Here is a 27,480-nt window from a genome sequence, read left to right as displayed (position 1 = left end):
TTTTTTTTTCCTTTGACAATTTCACTTAAGTATGTAAAAAGACAAGCTAGAAATTAAGCAAATACGTTGAACACATTTGTTTCTGTTGGGTAGTAATAGAGCAACAAAAAACTGTAATATGAAATCATAAGAAAATGTTATTGCACTTCAGAATAGTTAAATATGAATTTTATATATGTAAAAATGGCTGGTATGGGTTGAGATTTTTTTATGTAGAAGCGCGAACAACATTTTGACCTTTGGTCATCATCAGGTTCACAAAAAAAACAACTGGTAACTGACCAATAGCTGATCACATGTTTGAAGGGGGTTGTGTAATTGAGTGTAGGAATGTAGAGGGTGTGCTTAGATGTTTTATTATATTTATTAATATAGGTATAAAAGTGTTTGCTCCTCTGCATAAAAAAAAATAATTCTCAACTCATACCAGCCATTTTTACATATATATTTTTCTCTACAAGTGGGTATTCTTATCATCACAGATAAATATGAATTTGTTGAGGTTGTACATAAAATTCTGAAAATTGGCCCTAAAGTTAATGGAAAAATGAAAAATTTCACATTTTTGCCCATGTAATAATTTAACTAGATTCATTCTTCAAGATTTAGTAGTTGGTCAGTTATTTAGAATCTTATTAATCCAGAACTTTGTTAGAATTTCAATGAAGAGTAGGTTATACAAGTCTTTATAAGTTACACTCGTTGTTTAAGATCCAGAAAAAAGATAGGTTCTGTAGAAGTATATTTAAGACTTCCTTAGAAATTTATTTATATGGAATAGCATATTATCTACAGTCCTTTTAGGTGGTTGATAAGTATATTCCCTGAAAGATATCCTAAACAACTATTTTCTTAAGTGATTTACTTGGTATGGTCTACAGATATGTCATGGTTAAAGCCTTTTGAAGAAGAAACTTTTATATATATTCTTTCTGAACAGGATTACAAAAGAATCGATAATTGATGTTGAAGGTTATGTGTGTACAGTTTCTCAGAAGATAGGAAGTTGTACACAGAAAGATGTTGAGTTGCATGTAGAGCAGGTAAGTTATATAACATTTGTTAATTTCAAATGTTATTTCCAACTTATTTTTTATTTTAAGTTAATCTTATATTTAAAATGTAATTTTAGCAAAGAAATTTACATTATCAGCTATTATGGTACATAATACCTTCTGCTGACAAAGAATAACGTACACATAAATAGTTTGTATGATATTTCATTAAAGTAAGACTGATAGTAATTTTAACAGTGTTGTAAGCTATATTTTTATTGTTATGACTTGGATGTTTGCTAAAGTGTGCATGACATTTAGGTCAAACAAGTTCATAAAAATAGTCTTAGCATACTCAGAAACCATATTTAACATGCACAGCATGAAGCTTAACAACTATTAGTGTCATAAATTACCTTCAGTTAGGATGAAGTGAATTACAAACACAAATAATTAACTATCGAGGGAGCAATGCTAAACTAATTTGAGATGATGAGAAGCCTGCTTGAAGTAAAAATATTTTCTTAAGGTGTTAACCTGAAGATGACCTAAGAAAGTCAAAATGTTGTTCTGTACTTTATTTTAATTAATGTGCTAATACCCATACCAGCCATCTTGAGAATACAATGTTCAACTTACAACCAGAATTTTCTAGAAACATTGAAACCTGAGCTACAGTGGTCTCTTTCTTCATTACCATAAAATTACATGGCATGAAAGATAATTAAGCCTATTAACTTAAGTGTTTTTCTTATTTGTTTCTTACTTGAACAGCTAAAATTCATGGAGTTACTTAAATACTGTCGTTTAACCATTTTTGCTTCAATTTTGTTGATTATTTAATACTTGGAAGTGAATCTTAATTTAAAAACCTGTTATAAAGACAGAAAAGGTCATAGTGTTGCTTGATTTTTATGAAGGGACACTTGAGGGCTACCTGAACATAATTTTGAAAGTGATAGACTAGAAAAAAGGAAAGCAAGTTGCAAATACCACTCATATCAAGTCATAAGATACTTTGATAGAATAAAGATATTTAACAATGCCCTAAGTGCAGGACTTCAGTAACAGGACACAAAGTGCCTTCAGATCCACATTCCACACACTAACCACTAGGCTATTTCTGGCCCAAAACAGACTATCTTTATAATGTATTTATACAAGTGGTAACTTTACCACTTTTAAAAATAATTGATTCATTTGATTTGTTTTTATTCTCAAATAATTAAAAACAGTACATTTGATTTACTAAATCTATATCTATTAGTTATGATACATCTTTGGATTAACATACTAACCTTAATTTGGTTTTGACCTGAAATTATAGCAAGCTCAGTTCAATAGCTTACAGTTATGCTGGTACATTGGGGATTGAAGGTTTTAATTGTGATTATATTGAAGATGAAGATCTTAATTATTTAATATGATTATTAATATGTATGGTGTGTTACTTATATTAACATTTGTGCTGCATTATTTAGGTTAATATTTGTAATATGCTAGATGTGGTAATTTATTTTTTATTAGAAATTGATTATAATTATAGGGTTGATATCTTAATTTACCAAAGTTAATAATGGTTCTTTTGCATTAATTGTATTTTATCTTGCTATTTGATTTTTTGGTTTTATTTGTTGTTTTTATTTTTTGGAAGGCATGTTTATACATTATTCATAAATTAGTAAAATGAATATTTCTATATGTATATCTACAGAAATGAGAACAATATCCCAATTTTACAAAAAATAATATACAAAGTGTAACATTATTTCTTGCAGCTTTTTAGTTATACTTGAACAAACTTTATGTTCTTTGTTTCAATTATTTAGTTCTAAGATTTGAAATCATACAGATACACACACACTTATTATTTTTGTTATTCAATAACCCTTTTATTTACATGGTGGTTTCATTTTTTAATATATATTTAACATAATGAGAGAAAAAGAAAAAAAATGTTAAGCAGGTATTTGAATTCTCTTTGAAGAACTTAAGAAACATCACTTTTTAATCGTTTGTGGTTGTATTTTAATTATAAAAAATAGTATTTTTATTACATGTTTAAATAATGTGTTATAAAAAAAAAACATGCATACAACCGATAAGTGTTGGAATTAAAATGTTTTCTACATTTGTTTCTGCTTTATATATCTCAAAATATTTGTTTTACAGTCATCTTGAATAGGTGGTTGTACTGTTCTCGTATTTTCATTTTTCAATAGTATTTTATATAAGTGTTTTTTATAATTTTTCACCTATTTCAATAATCTAAGAAAGTGACATAAAAGGTTAAGAAAGGAAATTGGTTGCTATTGACATAGTCACTTTGCTAAACTAAGGATAATAATAGCTGAACTCAATTTCTCCTACTCTGAACCTATGCCTGTGAGCAAAATTACCACTTGAACTATATACATTCTGGATTGCATTGTTTGTAACAATTTCAACAATTTCTTCTGATTATTAAGTTCAATTAAAAATTATTTATTCTTGATAATTTCATGTAACATTAAGTTTAGCTTACAGTTTTCTTGTAATATTGGGGATGTTGGCTTTGGGTTACACAAGAAATCATTAAAATTATCTGTATTTAAATGGTAAAATGCTTAAATGTTTCCTACATTCAGTAATCCTTCTCAAAGACATTACTTACTCTTTGTCACCACGACTTATGATTGACATGAATGAGAACTCCATGCTTGGTATTGCTGGCACTACAAAAATTGTTGAAACAGAAAAGTAAAAACTGCAGAAAATGAATTAATTGAATTTAAAAAATGTCATCCCTTCTTTGGCTCAGACTAACATAATTGAAGTGATTTGTCAAAGTAAGAATAAAATTGTTTATATTTTAGGTAACTCAGTTTTTGTAGTTTTGACTTTCTTGTTTAATTACTTTTTGTAGTATTAAAATTTTTTGTATTACTATAGCTTAGCTACGTTACGTATATATTAATTTCTACATGTCTTTATAAAATCTAAACATTTTTATTGCACTATTTTTTTATAATAATACTCCCAAAACAGCTATTCTGATACTGAAAGCCTGGCTCACATTTGTTGATGATACTTTCATAATATAGCCAAATATGATTTCAGATTTTCTTAATACAGTAATATAATTGACAATATAAATAAAGGTAACAATGATGGTTATGAAGATACTTAAGTTACATACAGAAAATCCATTAATGTGCATACAGAAATGTCTCAACTGTACCACTCTAGCTGTTTAAAGATGAGCAATGTATTTTAGACTGACTGCCTGGTCTATGGAATGAACAACATTTATAGTGCAGAAGATACTATAAAAGGCATCTTATAGTGGATACTGAACACTTTAAAAAGAAGTTTAACATCAACAATAAGCTGAAAAAGTTTCATAAACAAAGCCATATTCCCAACTGATATCAGCATTTTTTTTGAAAACAGATATAATATAAAGTCAAAACAATTTTCATAAATCACAATATAATGTAATCATGGTTAGTACATAGGTAACTGCCTAAATACCCAGTAGAGGGCACCATTTTTAATTCTGGGACTATGACTCCAATACATAAAAGAAATAAGTAATAGCAAAAGTTAGAAGTATAGTAGACACAAAAGACTGTGATAACAATCAACATGTAATAGTTTATTATGTTAGATCATGCAAACTCAAAATACTTATAATTAGGACTGAGCACTTTTATTGCTCCAATAATTATACTGGAAGTAAGGATAAATACAAATTGCTTCTTGTTGATTCTGAATTCAGTTACTCTTACATTACTCTAGTAAGCCGTAACGTTGATAAAATCAGTAAGTTGTTATATTAAAAGGAAAAAAATTGTAATTATAAAATATCTAAATGTGGAAATGATATTATTATTTACATATTTTTCATTATGTGGGAAAGAGAGGGTGGGGTAAGAGTCATGGTGCTTATTGTCTGCAGAAGTTCCAATATCCCTGTTTAGACTATAATAATATAATATACAGATCTTAACCTTTTAATGTATTCCAACTATTCCAAATGCTGTTGGATAATCTTTCATCAAACTGAAAGGACATAATGCATTGAGATTTGTTAAGAGACTTGTTCCTTGAGAGCTTTGATGGGGATAGTTACCACTGCTTTAAACTATTATGTGATTGTGCGATCAAGTTTTAAGTTAGAATGTGTGAAGCATTGAATTTTTGTTTGTTTTTAGTTATTTGTTATTAGTGCCTCAGAACCTAGACTAACCTTTCCACTTTAATAAACTATAATATTTATTTCAAAATAGGTGAGCTCCTAGTGGTGCAGTTGTATGTCTGCAAACGTGTACTACTAGAAATCGGTTTTTGATACTTGTGGTGGGCAGGACACGTGTAACCCTTTTGTAGCTTTGTGTTTAATAACAAAGAACAACAATGACAAAATAGCTGAAGCAGTTTAAATCATATTTTTTTCTTTTAAAAAGTATAATTGTCTCCTTTGTCAGTAATTTAGAATTCAAGTATTTTAATACAGCAAAGACTTTTATACATTTCATTTTAATATTGAAGTTTATTTGATTCTTTTGTATTTCAAATGTTGTTTTAGCTACTGATCCGCATTAAAAAAAAGTAATTATATTTGGAGAGAGATGTAGTTGTGTGTGTCTCTTGTCTGTAAAGAGAAAAATTTCATTTTACTTTTGTTAGAAATTATTTTATAAAGTTCATTCTTATTTGTAACTTTCGTAGAATATCCATGTTAAGCGTTCACTGAACATTTGTTTACAAGTGATGTTTAACTGTGGAAAAGTTTCATACATGTTTTCAAGGTATCATTATTTTAACTCCTATTGTATCAGTTTAAATTTAAAAGACTTCTGAATGGTTAAAAAAGAAAAAAAACAACATAAACCTAATGACTAAATGATAGTGTAACATCTCCTGTTGAATAAAGTTAAAATTTGTTTCTGCTAATAAAATGCAAATGAACCTAAAATTGAAGGTGAGTATGACATATTTTGTTGCACTGAAGTTTAAATAAAGTATGATTAGTTGAAGATGCAAGTCTGATATAGTTACAATGCTTGAGAATAGTTAAAGAGCCATCAAAATATAAATAATTGATTCCAAAAAATAAAAATGCTTTTCACATTTATGTGCGTGCATATGTAGGATCCTAATGGTCTACACATTAGAGTTTGTCAGGATACCAGACTAGACAATCAGATCTTGGACCTTCGGACCCCTACAAATCAGGCAGTCTATCATCTCCAGGTTCTTTCATGAAGCTTTGAAAAAGATGGGTTTTAAAGAAATCCATACACCAAAAATTATATCAGGTAAGGCTTGAATAAGAAATACTGCATAGTTTGAAATTGCATGATTTTTAATTATTAATTAATCTCATAAAATATATCTTTTCAAAATGAAACAAAATATTGAGTTTAAATTCAAAGGTTTTCTGAATATTATTTTTTTGTTAATCAGCACCTTTGTTTATTTTTGTATTTCAGTGTGTCCAAAAATTTTGGTTATTTTTTATTTGTAGAAGCATCTTTTGAGAATTGATTCTTTTAAAATATTTTTAAGTGATAAAATTCAAAGTTAAAAAGTATTGATTGGCATGAGTGAAGAATGTTATGACATTTGGTGATACTTCCTTAGCATGAAAGTTGCACTAAAAATCTTTGTTTATGGAGAGTGGCAAAGTTTTTTTTAGTTATATTTATAACATGTACAATCATGTAGTTATAAATATTTTTGTTACAATATATAATCTTTTTATTTTGAAAATTTAAAAACTATTCTTCATATGCATGCTTAGTGGGATATGGGTAGTTATATATTGGCATGAAAATTTTTTATATTCATGAAATATTTTCTTCTTAGCTGCAAGTGAAGGAGGAGCAAATGTCTTTGAAGTATCATATTTTAAAGGCAGTGCTTATCTTGCACAATCACCCCAGCTTTACAAGCAAATGGCTATAGCAGCTGATTTTGATAAAGTTTCACTATTGGTGCAGGTAAGTATTTCAATGTTTCATGATTTATTTTCCTCTCATGCATAAGGTTCAGTCTTGAACTTACAAAATCACATGATATTAAAAGTTTGTTAAATATTTAAAGGTTTTTAATACACATTAATGTTTTTTTTCATTTTGTGACCAGCTACAAGTCATTTCAGGTAACTGAAATATTTGAAATTTCACAATTTTTTGTCTTGTCTTTTGCTTTAACAACTCACTATAAAAATCTATAATTTGGCAAATCATGCACACAGTTAATATATATTGTATTTGTTTGTATTAAGTATTGTAGCATTGTATTTCTAAATTAACATATTTTAGTGATAAAACAAGATTATACACTTTTTCATGGAAGAACTGAAATGTGATTTCCAAGTTATAATGGTATTAAAAAGTAAAATAGTATGTGATACAAGAGAGTCAGTCAATTTTGCATGTAATATATGTTTATAATGTTTTATTCTTTTATTTATAAAAAAGTTTGAGAAGTTAGAATGTATAACAGTTACATGTACAGATATATCTAGCAGTTTTTGTTGTACTAACTGAAACTTTTCATACGCACTTCATAAATCCTTGATGAACCTTTATGAGAAGCCATTAATATAATTTAGTTTTTCATTTCCTCACACTTCTGCAATTTGCTAGCTTAAGAATATAGCATTATTAATACATTATTCTGGTAAAAAGTAAAAACCTGTAGTTTTTGGAGGAATAAATTTTGATAAAAACAAAGATTTGTAATAATACCATTAACTCTTAGTCCTCGGGACCAATTTTATAACAATTTTGTGATTGCTGTAGTTTTCATACTGTAGCTCTTAACACAGTATGAGTATCTTTGTGAATTTTTTTAGGTTATCAGTAAATCTAACAAGATTATCATACACAAAATATCAAATTCATTATCATGTTATGAGATTTTTAAATTTTATCTATGCAACATAAAAATTAAATTAAATGTGAAACCTTTATGAGCTCCTGTGTAGAAAAACTTTATTTTATCTGTTTATTTTCACTATTGTATCTCTTTATGAGTTTGATTGATTTAACTGACCTTATAAGCACCATAACCAAATAGGAAATAGGTATAAATTATGCTTTTTTCATTCTAGAATGACTACAAATTATAACATGAAATCACAAGTGTTTAGTCTAAAGAACGTAATCCTTGTGACATTATACGTGTATATTTATTTTTATTTTATTGACCTTTCAGCCATGTTTGACTAACATTACAATAATGCAGCATGTGTGCTCAGATTACCATATCCAGTAGTTACAAACTGGCCTTCACAAAGTGACCTGTTTTGAATTTGTTCTAGTGGACCAGTATATTGTAAAGTACAGTCACATTTCAGTTATAATACATTACATGTATATATTATATTATTACCATTTACAAATAAGTTCTTAAATTTCAGTTACTTTTCTTAATATACAGAACAGTAAACAAATAAATATTGCAAAAATTGATCACTACTACTTACAGTTGCAAAAATATTTGTACTCACTATACCTTGCAAGGTAAGCCTTACCAGTATTTGCATGTAGAGGATATAAGACAAAATAACTTTTCAAATTTTATATATGCATTTTGAAATAACAAAAAATTATAAAGTACTCCATAAATATCACAGAATTCTACTGTATTTTATCAGGCTTACTAATTAAACTGTATTTGGGTCTAAAAAAGTAATTGTTTTGGAACACTATTTCCACTCACCCCTTCCTTCTGAGATTTTGGACAAAAGAAATAATCTTGAGAACTTTCCACCTTCAAAAAAAAAAGCTGAGAAAATCATGTAGAGGAAATTGAACTTTCAATTGGTTATAAACTCATGATTGAGCAAAGTGGGTGGACATGAAGTATTTCCAAAAATGAAAAAAGTTTAAATTTACTAAATATAGTGATATCTCAGCAAATAGAAGAGATAGAAATGTCTTATTTTATACTTTATTTTTGTCAATATTGGTAATTTGAATTTCTGATTCTTAAGAAACTATAGAATATACCTTGGCAACACAAACATCTAATTTGAAACAAAGCTGCATTCAACATATGTGATTCATAAAAGTTGATATTTAGGGTTTTTTTTTAAAACTTATTTTCAAATTAAGAAATTAACTAATATGTAATACTAAAATTGGAATTATAATCTACAATTTAATACCAAAGTTATTGACATAAATTCATAAAATAATAATAATCCAATAACGTTTTGAGTGTAAAGTCTGCAGCATAGGGAAATGCCCTTTGACCTCTGACCATAGGAAGACCTGTAGCAATAAGATTAATAATTAAAAATCATCAATAATTAGAAGATTAAGTTATGTACTTACACATTTTCTTCACAGACTAATTAATTGTATGCTTAAAATGATGTCTGAAACATTATTTTATCTGTACCTGCTCAGATATTAGGTAACCTTAATAACACTATACAATTACACCTTTTAGTGTCATATCATGGTGAGAAATGATGCACTAAACTGACCAGGCATTGCTGGTTTTTCAATACAAATTAAATTTCACAATTTCATTTTGAGAAAAAAAAAAGTTTTGTTACTGTGGCTGAGATCCCCTGATATATACCTGATCCCAGAATGAACAAACACTTCTAATGTATATTAAAAAATCCTAAAATGTTTTGACAGTTATTTCATTTTATGTTCTACACTCTTCATTACTTTCTTTTAGTTCTTATCAATAACTTGTAGAACACAATTTGACAAATTTATAGAGTTGTAGCATCTAAAAGTGTGGTCTAAAACTGCAGAATATCGAATTTATATTGAAAAAGTTGAAGTTATAGTTTCAAAGTTTGCACCTTCAGGGACATATTTTTAACTGCAAAATAACTGGATCCTGAATAAAACTGTATAAAGCTTACCTAAGAATTGGCTCAACTTAGTCTAAACTCACTAGTTCATGTGTCACTGTGATACATAATCTATATACAGAAGTTTTACCAACAGTTCTTTAAAGAGTTGACAGTCTTGTTTGTAAGTTATTATCTTGTTTAAGTACTTCACACTTTACAGTGTTTTGCTTTTTCAAATTTTCAGGTTTGATCAACTATAAGTAACAGCTGGCAAGAGAAGTAAAATAAAGTTAATATCTGTATTTTATTATTGATAATTTGGTATGTTACTTTGCATTTAATGTTTCTGATAAAAGAAATGAAAACAAATCAATACTCGTCCTTCTTTATTGAATCATTACCTTTTAGCATAAATACTTTATTAGAAAATTGTATTTTTTCTGTTCAAAAGATGTTTACTGAACATTTGCCAAATTGTATGAGGATACGTAAATTGTATGATACTGGATAATGTCTTCATAATATGATACTAGTATCATATTGCTGTGTCATCACATCTTTAATTATTACGTGTATAGTCATTTTGATGTAATGTGCTTATCAACATTTTACAAGTATTATGTAATTGGAGTTCATAAAAATAGGGCAATACATACAAACAAATAGCATAGCATGGCTTAGAAAGGCAGTTGGAAAGTGTAGTAATGTTTTCAATTAATATATGGCACAAAGGTAGCTTTGTACTTGTGGAACTATTATTCTTGTGCAGAGCACTACTATAACACATACATACTACCATTTTGAGTGTCATAATACTACAGAATTGAATACCCACCTAGTTAAAATAGTTCCAAACATACATAATTGAAAATAATTATTATCAGTGTAAAGTATAATTGGACAAAAGTAACATACTACTGAAGAAGTTTATTTCAAATTCTGAATAACAATTTACAGCAAGCTGACCAAATTTCTCTGGATTTGTGGCAGTATGTAACACCCCCCCCCCCCCCCAACACACACGTATATATATAACGTAAAAACATGTTCATGTTATTACACGTAAATTGTTATCTTTTAATATTTTCTAGACCAACCAACCATGTTATGCGGAAATAGGCCTCACTGTAAATTTGTTAGTAGGAGAAACTTGTACTACTTTCTTTGTCACTAATAAGTTTTGCTGAAGGATGCCTCTGCATTTTTTTTAGGGTATTAGCAGTTTTATTTTACCAACACACACACAACAAAACTATGTGGCATATATTTCTTACAAAATTACAGACATTTTTTAAAAAATATTTCTACAATATACGTCATTAAAATATTCTTAATAACAAATCTTATACAGAATTTTCTTGTCAAATTTTCATCATCTACACAACAAACACTGAAAACATTGGTATAAATTTAAACTCTATTCAGAAATTTACGGTAGATATGTTTGACAAGGAAACCACTTTTTAGAAAATAAAAGTTTGGGGACAGCTTTCATGGGTAATAAGAAAAACTTTAATATAATTTTAGAATATTTCAACAAGATTATATCATCATCAGGTACTTGCTAATGGCCAAACTTTATTATAAGTGTACAATGTTTCAATAAGATTATCTTGATTACCATTTCAAGCCATCACAGTAATTATGTTATGAATATTGTATAAATCATGTATGTAAAACTGAAATCTAGTAACAGAGGTATTTATAAAGCAATGTTGTTAACTGTGTGTAAAAATTTGGTAAAGCCATAACATGAAGTTAAATTACAACAGTATTGTGTTGGTCATCATGTAAGTTGTTAAAGTTTAAAAGATAAAGTGCAACAAAAAACTTTTTCAGAAACTACATCAAACTAAAAGAAAGATGAGTGTGTGCATAAGACACTTTATTTCTAGAATAGAGATATTTTTATTAAGAATTACTGAAAAAGTCTGGAAAAAGAGTAATTAATTTTGCTTGAATACTCTACAGCTATATTATGATTGTGTGGTATTGAGATTTCCTTAAAACCTTACAAAGCACAAGAATACTTTCATATATTTAATACAGTACATTTTACATGTACATACACAATTACTACATTCATCTAATACCAGATTTCTCCCCCCCCCCCAATATTCTTATATAATTCAAAATTGTTTAACCTGCTAAGTTTCTAATTTTTACCTTTAATTAACTTGTATGTTAGTAAATAAAGAATGCACAATAAGACAAGAAATATGGTACTTATTTGTGTTTTCTTGTTTGCTTTTTGCTGTTGGCTGTTGATGAATTTTGAGCCAATATTTTATATTAATCATACAACTATACTAAATAATGCATCTAAGAAAACAAAACAACACAGGTGAATCTGTTGTTCTTTGGTTGTCTTATTTCCATAAGGACAGGAAAGAAGTTGTCCTAACTTGGCTACGCAGTGGAAACAGTTTAACTCGTTATTTTCGTTTATCTGAGATTGATCCACCAATGTGTGCCTTTGTGGCACTCAAGTTGCAGTAGCCCATGTTTTACTGTTGTACTTTTGTAACAATTGTGAGCAACAACATCATTTTCGATGTGTCTTTTCTAATAGTTACCCTTGAAATTGGACAGTGTCATTAGCTATGGTGACACTGTCTAACTTCTTTGTGTTTTTATCTTTTTATGGACCATTGGCCTTTTTAATTCTATTTACATCTTTTATTCAAATTTGGACATTGTTTTTGTTAATTTGGTTTAATTTTTTATCTTTTATAATAATTTTACTTTTATCTTTTTTCTGATTATGTGTTGTGGATAATCTACTTGCTTTGTGCCAATAAAACCCAAACAACCAACCAAACAGTAGCAGTTCATGTGAATTTCATGGAGGCAGAAGCACTGAATACAAAGTTTGCATTGGCCACAGTATTACCTAGAGCTGGCTCTGCACTCTTGTGCAATTTCACCTTTTTGTGCCATAGGTGTTGTGTGATCAACATACGTATTCTTCACTTTTACTCTTAATTTCTTAGAATTGGGATACCATTTTTGGGACACCATGCACTGAACTGTAAAAGTTTCTTTATCCCACTCTGACTGTATAGTAAGAAACAAAGTGTTAAACTTCTATGCTTTTATTGTACAGAGTTTATTTTAATTTGCTTTCTTAAAGGTGATGAAAAATTTTAAAAACAAATTAAAGTTCAGATGCTATTTGGTGTTTGCAGATTAGAAGTGTTACTACTCTGCTGAATATTTTTCAAAACTAAAATTTCTTCAATGAAATCTGAATTATCTGCTAGGCAACTTATTCTACTCATTCAGTATTTTCCCATTGCTTACTGTGAAAGCAATTTATTATTTTATGTTCATTATTTTAAAAATAAACTTACTTTAGTTAGCCATTAAATCAGCATCCATATTGTAGTTGTTAGTCTTTTTTTTTTTCTATAAATTAGGTAATATGATGAATGAGGTATGTTTTGTGGTTCTTTTGTTTTTTTTCAATCTTGTCATTAGCAGCACAGCTGAGTGGCCTCACTCTTGGACTTTTGTAGCCAGATGGCTGCAAGTATGAGGCTGGTAGCATTATGCTGTATCCAACAAAATACACCTTTCAGTATACCCAGCTGTACGATGAGTACCTAACTATTAGATGATAATTAACCTGTGATAGACTAACATCCTGTTCAGTGAGCATGGGTCAACATTCTTGTCTGCTTGTGTCACTGGTACCAGAGTTTGAAAGCCTTGTGAAGGTAGGTAAGGATGTAGCAAACTTTAACTAACCATAAGTATTGATGAAATTTGAGCCAATATTTTATATTAATCATACCACTATACTAAATAATGCATCTAAGAAAACAAAACAACACAGAGGTTGTTGGAAATGTCTGAAAATTGAAAACAAACATTGCAAAGGACTTATAGTTACATAAAAACATCTGAATAGATCAGTGTTCAGAATTTACATAATTCATGGTAAGTAAATAAATTAAATTGTTTTGCATGATACTGTTTGTGGAATGTAATATTTTGCATTATTTATGTTATCTTGCTGCATGTGAAGAAAAACAACAAGAAAAAGTAAGCTCTAAATGCCTTAAATTCCATCCAACTTTCTGATAATATCTATGTAGATATATGTAATTATTTTATTGGATGTAATATTTAAATTCTAATCAGTATAATACATCTTTAAGTGTTTGGGGCATGAGTTAGTCTTGTGGTAGTGCTCTGAATATCATAGCTGATCTGAATTTTTTGAATATCTTTAGAATTTTTACATCTAGGTTGTAGTTACCAGTTTAACCTTCATTTTACTAATGCTATATTTTTATTAAGACAGTTAAGATCAATTTAATTTCAATGAACATTCTCCACAAAAATTTCACTTACATTTTATAAAAATGTTTTGTAACTAACAATAGCGAAAGTTAATGTTTTGGTTTTCTTTCCTAATCGATGAATAATTTGCTATGTGTGATTATAAAATATTTTCACTATTATTTTTGTGGAATATATTAAGCCTCATTAAAAATAAAATGTACAGCTGAAAACTTTGTTAACATTGAGCATTGAATGGTTCTACTGAGAATACAATAATTATCTAAATATCATGTTTTTTAGATATACCACAATTCTTTATGTAAGGAATTTAATTATAGCACAATTTCTATACATCATCTAAGCCTGGCTTGAAATTTGTAAGCTTATAACTTATCAAGCTTTTGTCCATCTGATCTGTGTATTGTGCATTTTGAATTGTTTCAAATGCATTGTGTTTTGAGCAGTAAATAAAAACATTTGTTGTGATTAATTTCAGATATACTTTTGGCTATCTTAGCATGGACAATTGTTTCTTTTAATTTTAACAAATTTAGTCTCTTCAGTTAAACCATATTATTTCTATGAATATTTTTCTATATTTTTACCAGTTTTCAGTCAATTTTGTAAAGGATGTTAACCATTGCAGTGAATTAAAGTTTGGTAGACTTCACAGAGCATTTGAGTAAAATGCTAAAAAAAATAGAAAAGATAAAACATACAGCAAGGTATGTAAATTACTAGGTCAGTTGCTGTGTAAGGTATGTAAATTACTAGGTCAGTTGCTGTGTAAGGTATGTAAATTACTAGGTCAGTTGCTGTGTAAGGTATGTAACTTACTAGGTCAGTTGCTGTGTAAGGTATGTAAATTACTAGGTCAGTTGCTGTGTAAGGTATGTAAATTACTAGGTCAGTTGCTGTGTAAGGTATGTAAATTACTAGGTCAGTTGCTGTGTAAGGTATGTAAATTACTAGGTCAGTTGCTGTGTAACGTATGTAAATTACTAGGTCAGTTGCTGTGTAACGTATGTAAATTACTAGGTCAGTTGCTGTGTAAGGTATGTAAATTACTAGGTCAGTTGCTGTGTAAGGTATGTAAATTACTAGGTCAGTTGCTGTGTAAGGTATGTAAATTACTAGGTCAGTTGCTGTGTAAGATATGTAAATTACTAGGTCAGTTGCTGTGTAAGGTATGTAAATTACTAGGTCAGTTGCTGTGTAAGATATGTAAATTACTAGGTCAGTTGCTGTGTAAGATATGTAAATTACTAGGTCAGTTGCTGTGTAAGGTATGTAAATTACTAGGTCAGTTGCTGTGTAAGGTATGTAAATTACTAGGTCAGTTGCTGTGTAAGGTATGTAAATTACTAGGTCAGTTGCTGTGTAAGGTATGTAAATTACTAGGTCAGTTGCTGTGTAACGTATGTAAATTACTAGGTCAGTTGCTGTGTAAGGTATGTAAATTACTAGGTCAGTTGCTGTGTAAGGTATGTAAATTACTAGGTCAGTTGCTGTGTAAGGTATGTAAATTACTAGGTCAGTTGCTGTGTAAGATATGTAAATTACTAGGTCAGTTGCTGTGTAAGGTATGTAAATTACTAGGTCAGTTGCTGTGTAAGATATGTAAATTACTAGGTCAGTTGCTGTGTAAGATATGTAAATTACTAGGTCAGTTGCTGTGTAAGATATGTAAATTACTAGGTCAGTTGCTGTGTAAGGTATGTAAATTACTAGGTCAGTTGCTGTGTAAGGTATGTAAATTACTAGGTCAGTTGCTGTGTAAGGTATGTAAATTACTAGGTCAGTTGCTGTGTAAGGTATGTAAATTACTAGGTCAGTTGCTGTGCAAGGTATGTAAATTACTAGGTCAGTTGCTGTGCAAGGTATGTAAATTACTAGGTCAGTTGCTGTGCAAGGTATGTAAATTACTAGGTCAGTTGCTGTGCAAGGTATGTAAATTACTAGGTCAGTTGCTGTGCAAGGTATGTAAATTACTAGGTCAGTTGCTGTGCAAGGTATGTAAATTACTAGGTCAGTTGCTGTGCAAGGTATGTAAATTACTAGGTCAGTTGCTGTGCAAGGTATGTAAATTACTAGGTCAGTTGCTGTGCAAGGTATGTAAATTACTAGGTCAGTTGCTGTGCAAGGTATGTAAATTACTAGGTCAGTTGCTGTGCAAGGTATGTAAATTACTAGGTCAGTTGCTGTGTAAGGTATGTAAATTACTAGGTCAGTTGCTGTGTAAGGTATGTAAATTACTAGGTCAGTTGCTGTGTAAGGTATGTAAATTACTAGGTCAGTTGCTGTGTAAGGTATGTAAATTACTAGGTCAGTTGCTGTGTAAGGTATGTAAATTACTAGGTCAGTTGCTGTGTAAGGTATGTAAATTACTAGGTCAGTTGCTGTGTAAGATATGTAAATTACTAGGTCAGTTGCTGTGTCAGGTATGTAAATTACTAGGTGAGTTGCTGTGTAAGGTATTTAAATTACTAGGCCAGTTGCTGTGTAAGGCATGTAAATTACTAGGTCAGTTGTTGTGTAAGGCATGTAAATTACTAGGTGAGTTGCTGTGTAAGGCATGTAAATTACTAGGTCAGTTGCTGTGCAAGGCATGTAAATTACTAGGTCAGTCGCTGTGCAAGGTATGTAAATTACTAGGTCAGTCGCTGTGCAAGGTATGTAAATTACTAGGTAAGTCGCTGTGCAAGGTATGTAAATTACTAGGTCAGTTGCAAGGTGTGCAAGGGTATGTAAATTACTAGGTCAGTTGCTGTGCAAGGTATGTAAATTACTAGGTCAGTTGCTGTGCAAGGTATGTAAATTACTAGGTCAGTTGCTGTGCAAGGTATGTAAATTACTAGGTCAGTTGCTGTGCAAGGCATGTAAATTACTAGGTCAGTTGCTGTGCAAGGTATGTAAATTACTAGGTCAGTTGCTGTGCAAGGTATGTAAATTACTAGGTCAGTTGCTGTGCAAGGTATGTAAATTACTAGGTCATTTGCTGTGTAAGGTATGTAAATTACTAGGTCAGTTGCTGTGTAAGGTATGTAAATTACTAGGTCAGTTGCTGTGTAAGGTATGTAAATTACTAGGTCAGTTGCTGTGCAAGGTATGTAAATTACTAGGTCAGTTGCTGTGCAAGGTATGTAAATTACTAGGTCAGTTGCTGTGCAAGGTATGTAAATTACTAGGTCAGTTGCTGTGCAAGGTATGTAAATTACTAGGTCAGTTGCTGTGCAAGGCTGTGCATGTAAATTACTAGGTCAGTTGCTGTGCAAGGTATGTAAATTACTAGGTCAGTTGCTGTGCAAGGTATGTAAATTACTAGGTCAGTTGCTGTGCAAGGTATGTAAATTACTAGGTCAGTTGCTGTGCAAGGTATGTAAATTACTAGGTCAGTTGCTGTGCAAGGTATGTAAATTACTAGGTCAGTTGCTGTGCAAGGTATGTAAATTACTAGGTCAGTTGCTGTGCAAGGTATGTAAATTACTAGGTCAGTTGCTGTGCAAGGTATGTAAATTACTAGGTCAGTTGCTGTGCAAGGTATGTAAATTACTAGGTCAGTTGCTGTGCAAGGTATGTAAATTACACTAGGTGCACAGTTGCTGTGTAAGGTATGTAAATTACTAGGTCAGTTGCTGTGTAAGGTATGTAAATTACTAGGTCAGTTGCTGTGTAACGTATGTAAATTACTAGGTCAGTTGCTGTGTAAGGTATGTAAATTACTAGGTCAGTTGCTGTGTAAGGTATGTAAATTACTAGGTCAGTTGCTGTGTAAGGTATGTAAATTACTAGGTCAGTTGCTGTGTAAGGTATGTAAATTACTAGGTCAGTTGCTGTGTAAGGTATGTAAATTACTAGGTCAGTTGCTGTGTAAGGTATGTAAATTACTAGGTCAGTTGCTGTGTAAGGTATGTAAATTACTAGGTCAGTTGCTGTGCAAGGTATGTAAATTACTAGGTCAGTTGCTGTGCAAGGTATGTAAATTACTAGGTCAGTTGCTGTGCAAGGTATGTAAATTACTAGGTCAGTTGCTGTGCAAGGTATGTAAATTACTAGGTCAGTTGCTGTGCAAGGTATGTAAATTACTAGGTCAGTTGCTGTGCAAGGTATGTAAATTACTAGGTCAGTTGCTGTGCAAGGTATGTAAATTACTAGGTCAGTTGCTGTGCAAGGTATGTAAATTACTAGGTCAGTTGCTGTGCAAGGTATGTAAATTACTAGGTCAGTTGCTGTGCAAGGTATGTAAATTACTAGGTCAGTTGCTGTGCAAGGTATGTAAATTACTAGGTCAGTTGCTGCAAGGTATGTAAATTACTAGGTCATGTAAATTACTAGGTCAGTTGCTGTGTAAGGTATGTAAATTACTAGGTCAGTTGCTGTGTAAGGTATGTAAATTACTAGGTCAGTTGCTGTGTAAGGTATGTAAATTACTAGGTCAGTTGCTGTGTAAGGTATGTAAATTACTAGGTCAGTTGCTGTGTAAGGTATGTAAATTACTAGGTCAGTTGCTGTGTAAGGTATGTAAATTACTAGGTCAGTTGCTGTGCAAGGTATGTAAATTACTAGGTCAGTTGCTGTGTAAGGTATGTAAATTACTAGGTCAGTTGCTGTGCAAGGTATGTAAATTACTAGGTCAGTTGCTGTGCAAGGTATGTAAATTACTAGGTCAGTTGCTGTGCAAGGTATGTAAATTACTAGGTCAGTTGCTGTGTAAGGTATGTAAATTACTAGGTCAGTTGCTGTGTAAGGTATGTAAATTACTAGGTCAGTTGCTGTGTGAGGTATGTAAATTCAGTTGCTGTGTGAGGTATGTAAACCATCAGGTCAGTTGCTGTGTGAGGTATGTAAATTACTAGGCGAGTTGCTGTGTGAGGTATGTAAATTACTAGGTCAGTTGCTGTGTGAGGTATGTAAATTACTAGGTCAGTTGCTGTGTGAGGTATGTAAATTACTAGGTCAGTTGCTGTGTGAGGTATGTAAATTACTAGGTCAGTTGCTGTGTGAGGTATGTAAATTACTAGGTCAGTTGCTGTGTGAGGTATGTAAATTACTAGGCGAGTTGCTGTGTGAGGTATGTAAATTACTAGGCCAGTTGCTGTGTAAGGTATGTAAATTACTAGGTCAGTTGCTGTGTAAGGTATGTAAATTACTAGGTCAGTTGCTGTGATTTACCTAAGCATATAATAGAATCAACTACCCTGTCACGTGTTTTACAAGGGTGATTGATGAAGAGTATATTTACTCACTAGCTCCTAGGTGTCACTTGCAAATGAATAAATAGAAACTTATGAAATATGTCAAGAAACTTGTCTATGTTAATGCAATCAAATCTTCAGGGATATGTGTGTAGGTCTGGCAGGTCATTGCTCTACTGAAGAATATTAAAAGTTAAAATGGCTCCCTACATAATATAGATCACAAGATTACAGCTGCTTCAGAATTATCTAAGTAGTTGCACCATTATTCAGTTGAACATTTTAACATGATCCTACTATATGGGGAGTATCACAAGAATAGCCAGGTTACTGTCAGATTGTATAATGAATATTTCATCATCCTTCACATCAGATAATAGGAGATGTGCATCAGAGGCTATTTATTATGCACTTAGTTATTTGCAAACATGATACTGATAAACCAAGAAAAGCAAACACTGTTGATTGTTTATCAGTAATTTATAATAATGTGTTGGATGTTCACCTCATTTATATATATAACTGTTGTTCTTGAGGAGAAATGTAATTTTTGTTGTTTAATTTTTTTCTCAACCTTTACAATTAACATAAGGTGTATGATGTATACAATTAAAACTTGCAAAGGATATAATCATGAATGATCGCAATAATATTGTCTCATGATAGGCTTCATTCTATACCATTAACAATTATTTTCTTATATCTCTCCACTTCTGAATTATATGCCTTTCAATGAATTTATGAATTACACTATGCATTATATCAAGAGTGGTTATTTTTTGTAAGCCTTATACTACTGTATTTAGCCACTAGTAATAAAATTATTACTCAGTGAGTTTTCTAAGAGTTTCTGTAAAACTAATATTTTCCTGCATATATATATATATTATGTTTCTAGTGTTGTGTTTTGACAAGGCTGTTTTGAAAATTATTGGGAAAACTGTTGTATTTGATGCATTTAATGACTTATTTTAAAAGGTGTTTTATATGATAGGGACTTAAGTATGCAACTGTATAACAAACATGCTTTTGAATTAACAATTATTCACATTGCCACCTATGTGAATTTGTGGGCCTCGATCTGGAAATGGCATTCCATTATCATTACCATGAAGTTATCAGTCATTGGGATGATGTTTGTAGAAATCTTCAAGGGCCTCCAAGATAGGTATTAACTAACAAAGGATTTTTCGAGAGTTTTCAATATATTAATTTTAAATACTGTTACTAATTAGTGAAAGATGGGTTGTAAAATATGAAAAGATGTGTTAATGCTGAGAAGTTCCACAAACAGAATTCATGTAAATGTACATAATTAGCATGAAGATATATGAAAAATTATTTTATTGAATGTTTAAAAATGTTTCTTTAAAACTTGGTGGAAACAAATCACCCATCACATTATTCATGATATTGAGAACATTGTGAGAATCCAAAGAAATAATTGATTTCTGTTATACATTTTACTGCACAAAATCTGTTGTTCATAGATCTCATTGATATGCCTGTGTTTTCTTTATCAACAAAATTAAAAATACCCAACAAGTAATAATGTTGTGAAATCAGTCATTGTTTTAAAATAAGAATTAAATTTGCAGTTATACTGTGGAAATTTCAACTTTAGTGCTTAGATGTAGATAATATATTGACAGACTTAAAAAGAAAAAGTAGTTGCATTGCTCTTCAAAATAGTGTATAAAAAACTAATAATATGTTATTTTTAAATTTTAAAATAATAATAATAATATAGCAGTGTTTTAACACATCCCTCAGGAGTCAAAGGGTGTCTTTACATTACAATTTGTTGAATATTAAAAGTGAAATCATTCTAGAACCTCCCAAAGAGGGTGGTTTTGGATGTATCTTTTCATTTTATGTTTAGCTTTCTGTTGAAATACAAACAATTTTAATCAGTGATGACGAGAAACCCACTTGTTGAGAAATTTATATGCAAAAACGGCTCGTTTGGGCTGAGAATTTGTGATTTGGTTGGAGAGGTTGAAGCATCACAGTAGCAGCAAGACAAGCAGGCAAAAGTACTTTGAAAGCAGCTACAGGTGTGATATTGTACTCAGCTTGCTGCATAATACGTACTAAGGTTCCTAAATACCTCAGCATATCAGTTGGAGACTTGCATGTTTCTGTGCTTAGCTATTAAGCTTGTGATTACTGATGGATTTCATCATCTTACCGCTTCAAATCACTTTTGTAACCCTAATGCTAAAATAATGTGGGAAATGCCTTCTTTTTAGCCAATAAAAATGTCCAAAAATTTCAGTTAAAATTAAGAAAAACCAAATAGAGCAGTTTGATTTGTTTTCAACAAAAATCTTCCCTTTGGCTTGTGAGGGGGCTGTTAAAATTATTGTATCATACCCTAGTTGTGGTAAGCAAACTGCAGTGTCTTGTAATAGGTGAGAATTCATTGAATACAAAAGCCAGTAGCAGAAACCATTCATGTCCCAGAAAACAGTATGGAACATAATCAAGAAAGATCTGTATCTGGAAAAATGGTACAAGTCACATACCTTGAGCAAATATAGAATGAAACAAGCATTCACAGGTCAGCTTTTGTGGTTGAACTTGGCTTCATTTTTTTTTCCAGTAAACTTTTAAATTAGTCTAACTATCGTGTGTAATGTAACAACTTTGTTAAAATCTGTCACATTATGAATCAAATTGTTTACTTATAATTCCCAAGTAGGTTTTGCTGAGGTATAAAATATACTATATTTCTGAATTCTAGATTTTGTTTTGTTTTTTGGGTGGGTTGGTTACAGAAATAACACTGTTACATCATTAAGCACATTGTCTATGGATATCTGCATGATCAGACTATTGAAATGGACACTGTAGAAATGTTGCCATGCACTAGATGGATTATGGAAGGCAAATATGAAGACAGGATTCCTCTAATAATACTTTAATGTCATGTATAAATTTTCATGTCCAAAGTATAACCTTGGTTGTGTGGACACCATAATACATTGTCTGATAATACATAATACATTAAAGAGCATGTGCAAAACACAACACATAATCAGCTGCCCATTCTTTGCCACTGTTTACAGGACTGTGACACAGATGCCATTCTAAACATTTCAACATCTTGGGGAATGCAGATAGCAAAGAAATGTTACACAGTAAAAAAAAAAAAAATGTTGGTACACGAGATGCATCTTGAATTAAATGGTAATCAAACAGCTTCACCTTTGCTCTTGTGCACAATTATTGGGTTTTTACATCCATCTCTGCATCTGAAATTTACTTGTTCATTTCACAATTTATTCAGTTTTTTGTGTTCTAGTTAAAACTTTTAGAAACAATATGTGTTAGTGATTCTTTGCCAGTTTCAATATCACAGTCTTCTTTCTTTAATATCCTTAGAACATTCCATGTTTCCAATCATCGGTATTATGCCAGACTTCAATACTGTATTAATAATTTCATCAACATCTCATAACTGCATTCCAGTTTTGAACTACCCGTTTCCCTTTTCTATTACTTCAGTTCTGATTTCATTTAATTCTGTATTCAGCTCATTTAGAAGTGGATATGTGGCCAAGGATTTTCCATTTCCATTATCTTTGTTTAGTCATTTCATAATTTCTTTAACATGTCTCCTCCATTTCATTTTACTTTCTATTTTGTATCCAACATATAACCATGAAATTATTCATACTTTAACTCTGTGTTTGCTTTACATATCTGCATATCTGGCAAACAGAGCAAGTCTGCCCTTTGTTTATAAGCTGTTGTTTGCCTACCAATTATTAAAAGTGTATATTATGAAAAAAATCAGATTGTTTAAAGAACAAAGAATTTCTACTGTGAATTTGTTTTGGATATACAAAACTGTTTAGTGTAGTTGTTATTATTTTATTTAATTTGTGAGTTAATATTTATTGTTTACTTTTTATAACAAAAGCATTAAAATTAAAATCATAGTTACTAAATTTTGGTTGCATAACTCAGAGTCATCAATCAGTTATTGTACTATTGTTCATTACATCATTGTTGCATAGTTTATGGAAAGTTTGAGACTTCAATGAATGACCTATAAATATAGGCAACCAAGTTGAGTGCAAGTTAAATTGAAAAATAGTAAAATCAAGTAAAAATTTGGTCAGAAAAAAATGAGAAAACATGAAATTAGCCTGTGTGAGAATGGTTAGTGCAAATGTGCAAACTTTTATAGTTAATTTCACAGTTTAATATAGAGAAGGAGAATAATTTGTTGTGTCAAAGGGTGTTTTAAAGTTGTTGATGGAACAACCAACATTTTTATAAACATAAACATAACATCTGTGTGGACTTTAACGAAAGAAGATAATTATTTGAAGTTCAAGATACTATTGTGGTAAAAGTAGAAAAAAATAGTTCATCTTGTTGATTGGATCCTAAGGTCATTGAATCAGCCTGAATGAACTTTTGACAAGAAAAGATAATTATTTAGAGTTTGAGATACAATTATAATATCTATACTGTAAATAATTTGTGTACATACATTTGACTTGTTTTGAACATATTGTAAAACATATGGATTATGTGCTTTCCATCACAGACACCTGCTGAAAAAGAATCCCAAACAGTTTGCAAGCCTTTACTACATCAGTCTGAGTGAAAGGCAATTTTCGTTCTAAGAATAAAAACATTTCTTTTCATCTTAAATATTTCATTTGCATAACCACTTGAAGCTCTTAAGTGAATATCAAAAGTTTTTTCAGTAAAATAAAGACATTTTATGTATTATTTTCTTTACCTTGACAATAACTGAAGCAAATTTAGCAGTGTAGGGTAAAATTAAGTTGAAAAAATAAAATTTAAATTGTCCTTTTTTCTCTCTAGAATGATTGCACATTTAACGAACAATAACATCATATTTATTTTTACAATCAAAGCTAATAGATGTTTTTAAATCTACATTATCTTGGTTTCTTGCTTTACAACTGCACTTAAGCCTAAGAGTATGCCAAAAGCCATTTATCACAGTCAACTATCTTTGTGTAACAAACAACTGAGTTACAAGCATCCCACAATCAAATTACAGTCATGCAACACGTTGTGCACAATATTGAGTTTCAAAAAACAGTTATTTCATTTATCTTTCCTTATGTATTCCTGATTTGTAAATGCATGCATTTGTACATATTATATAAGAAAAAAAAATAGTATTTATGTCTGAATAAGGTTATTTGTTATCAACAGATGAAGCACTATAGACTTACTTTTCTACTACTATGTTGGTAGTCCACAGTTACTTTTACTTAAAACTTTCAAATGCAAAAACTTGTTGCATAAATGAAAGAGAATGTTCTACTCCCTAAGTTAAACAAAATTTCATTATCTGATTGAGCCAAACAGGCACAATGAAACTGATGCTAAATACTTCCTATCATGATGCCTAAATGAATTAGCCTTGTAAGAAATCTTGTGAAGAACAATCTACGTTTTTTATTTCAAAAGCTGAAAGATGGGATGAAATAAAAGGGACATGGTTCGACTTTCTTGTTTGTAGGTTATTAAAGTATATTGTGGCTGAGTAATATCTACAGCATATCTGCACTGAGGTGGTACACTCAGAAGATTGTATAAGTGTAGAGAGAGAATCTGAAATGGAAACTTTGGAGTAAAGAAAAGTAATTACTGAGAACTTAATTAAATATTTCCTTTTGAAATTATATTAACATTTGAATTAAAAACTAATCATAAAAACACAATATTAGCAGTTCAAACTTTGATAAACCATATATAATTTTTTTTTTTATTTTAACCTTAAAATTAGGGATTGACTCTACTGAAATTAGTGGCTGTTTAGGTCATCACACTCTTGGGCAAATGTTAGAAATTACTGAATGATGCTTTGATATTAGAATTATCAATAAGACAACTGCTCATCAGTTTACGTATTGCAGAAAAGTAATTTCAAATTTAGTTCTTTTATTGTGGAAATACAATTTAAGCAAACACAAATCATGTTTTACAGAAGTATTCTAACACTTACAACATGTATATGAGAACTTCTGGTGCTCAAAGAATCCATGACCCAGAATTTCTGGCAAATCGAGCAAAGCATCATGAAATCAGTAAGACTTTCTTTAAAATTATGCTGCAAAAGTACATTTTCTAAAAGTAAAATATAGTTAGTTGAAGTTTCCATTTTCTTATGGTATAGGTAACATTATTTGTTGGTAGAGAACCATTTATGAACAATCTACTTCATTTGAATTAAATAAGCTTTACACTAATTAAAATCAGTGTAATCTTACTGGAGGAACTGTGAACACAAATTACTCTTCAGTTGTAAGAACAATATTTGAGTCTTAAAATAATTAGATATATATTATTCAAGTAAGTAGGATTATTATTGTCACTATAATATGTTCTACCAAATTTAATTGTATGTTTTTTAAATATTCCTTTTTGATTTAGTTTTCTACATAGTTATATTTGATGTATTTATTGTGAAAAACATAATCCTGTCTGCATTTGTAACTTTCTTAAGAATATTATTAAATATTATAAAAAAACTGGATAAAAATAAATAAACCTTAATTAATGTTTTCTTTCTTTAAGATATAGAGCATATCAAGGCCTACATTGATTCTTTTCGTTATGGAGCTCCACCTCATGCAGGTTGTGGAATTGGTAAGTTTTATAACAATTACATTAAGGAAGCTCTTTTATTGTTGTTTTATCTTTTGAGTGATTATAATGAGGTCATTTATATGATTTTATTGAATTTAATCATGTTGAAAAATTATAATTGAATGTACATACTTGTTTAGATAATGAGAGAAAAGTGGAACAAAGGGTATATAACTATGTTTTTTTAGGAAGCATACTTTGATTTCAGTACAACAACATAGTGAATGGAGACAATGGTAAGATTAAAAATCCACCAAAAAAATCTTGTTGCTTAGCATTAAGTTTGAAGGCTTGTATCATTAAAAACAGGGTTTCAGTACCTCCAATGGACATTGCAGAAATGACCCATCATGTACCTTTGTAATTAACAACATCGAAATGCCTATAAAAGTATTTATGTGTATATGTATTTAACATAATTTAACTGAATCCAGAATGACATCATTAATGGGTATGCGAGTTAAATCACTGTAATGAGCAGTTATGGTTAATTGTATATAAAAGTTTAATAATAGTTGCTTCTAATACTCATTTTGTTAATATGTTCAGTTATGGAATATTTTCTTTAGTTTAAATTAAGTCAAACACACCTTTTTCAGATGAATTCAATTAAAACTTCCCATTCATTGTATGATAAAGAAATGGAAGTAAATGTGCATCTTCTGATCTTTGATATTTATATGTGTCTATAATCAAGTTTTTAATTTTTTGTGCAAATGTTATCAACTTTTTATCTTGTACTACAAAATTTATATTCCCAGGGCTTGAACGTGCGACAATGTTATAAGTTGGTTTTGATAATATCCGTAAAGCTTCCATGTTTCCTCGTTGACTTGCACCATAAGTTTTTCAAGAAACAGTAAATAACGTTATTTTCTTAAATTATTAGTGTATGCAATTATGAATGGTGCACTGCAATAAAATTTCATGACTAAAGTGTTTTTAAGTACTTTTTTTCAATAATTAGAATACTGCACAATAAATAGGTATACATGTGTGATATGTTTTAAATTATTGCAAATTTTATTTTATTTTAAAAAGACTTATAATTAGATTCAAGCAGTAGACAAATTTTAACTAGATATTACTGTTAGAAATTTATATCAAAGCCCAAATGTACTATTAACCAAGTATTATATTTAATGTTAGATATTTCATTTGGAATTTTACCCAAAGTTCCTCAAGGGCTACATGCACTAGCCATTTCTAATTTAGCAGTGTAGAACCAGAGAGAAGGCAGCTAGTCATTACCACCCACCACCAACTCTTGGGCTACTCTTTTACTAATGATGATGGGATTGACTGTCACATTATATTGTTCCCATGGCTGAAAGAGTTAGCATGTTTGATGTGATAGGGATTCGAGCTCACAACCTTCAGGTTGCGAGTCAAGCACCCTAACCACCTGACCATGTTAGATACTGACTATAATTAACTTAGTTTATCTTAACAGTTTTCTCTGTCATCTCATTTCTATATTATTACTTTAATTTTATCTTATTCAATATTGCAGAATGAATATTGATAAAATTACAAA

At 30.2% G+C, this 27,480-nt stretch overlaps 1 pseudogene; it reads left to right on the top strand.

Moving 5' to 3' along the window:
* The window catches only part of LOC143223867 (aspartate--tRNA ligase, cytoplasmic-like), a 54,924-nt pseudogene extending 28,149 nt beyond the window's left edge, over positions 1-26,775 (top strand).
* Positions 26,776-27,480: the final 705 nt, after the last annotated feature.

The sequence above is a fragment of the Tachypleus tridentatus genome, chromosome 8, assembly GCF_004210375.1.
Source record: "Tachypleus tridentatus isolate NWPU-2018 chromosome 8, ASM421037v1, whole genome shotgun sequence".
In the NCBI taxonomy this organism is placed as follows: domain Eukaryota; kingdom Metazoa; phylum Arthropoda; class Merostomata; order Xiphosura; family Limulidae; genus Tachypleus; species Tachypleus tridentatus.
This window is presented reverse-complemented; position numbering and strand designations above follow the sequence as displayed.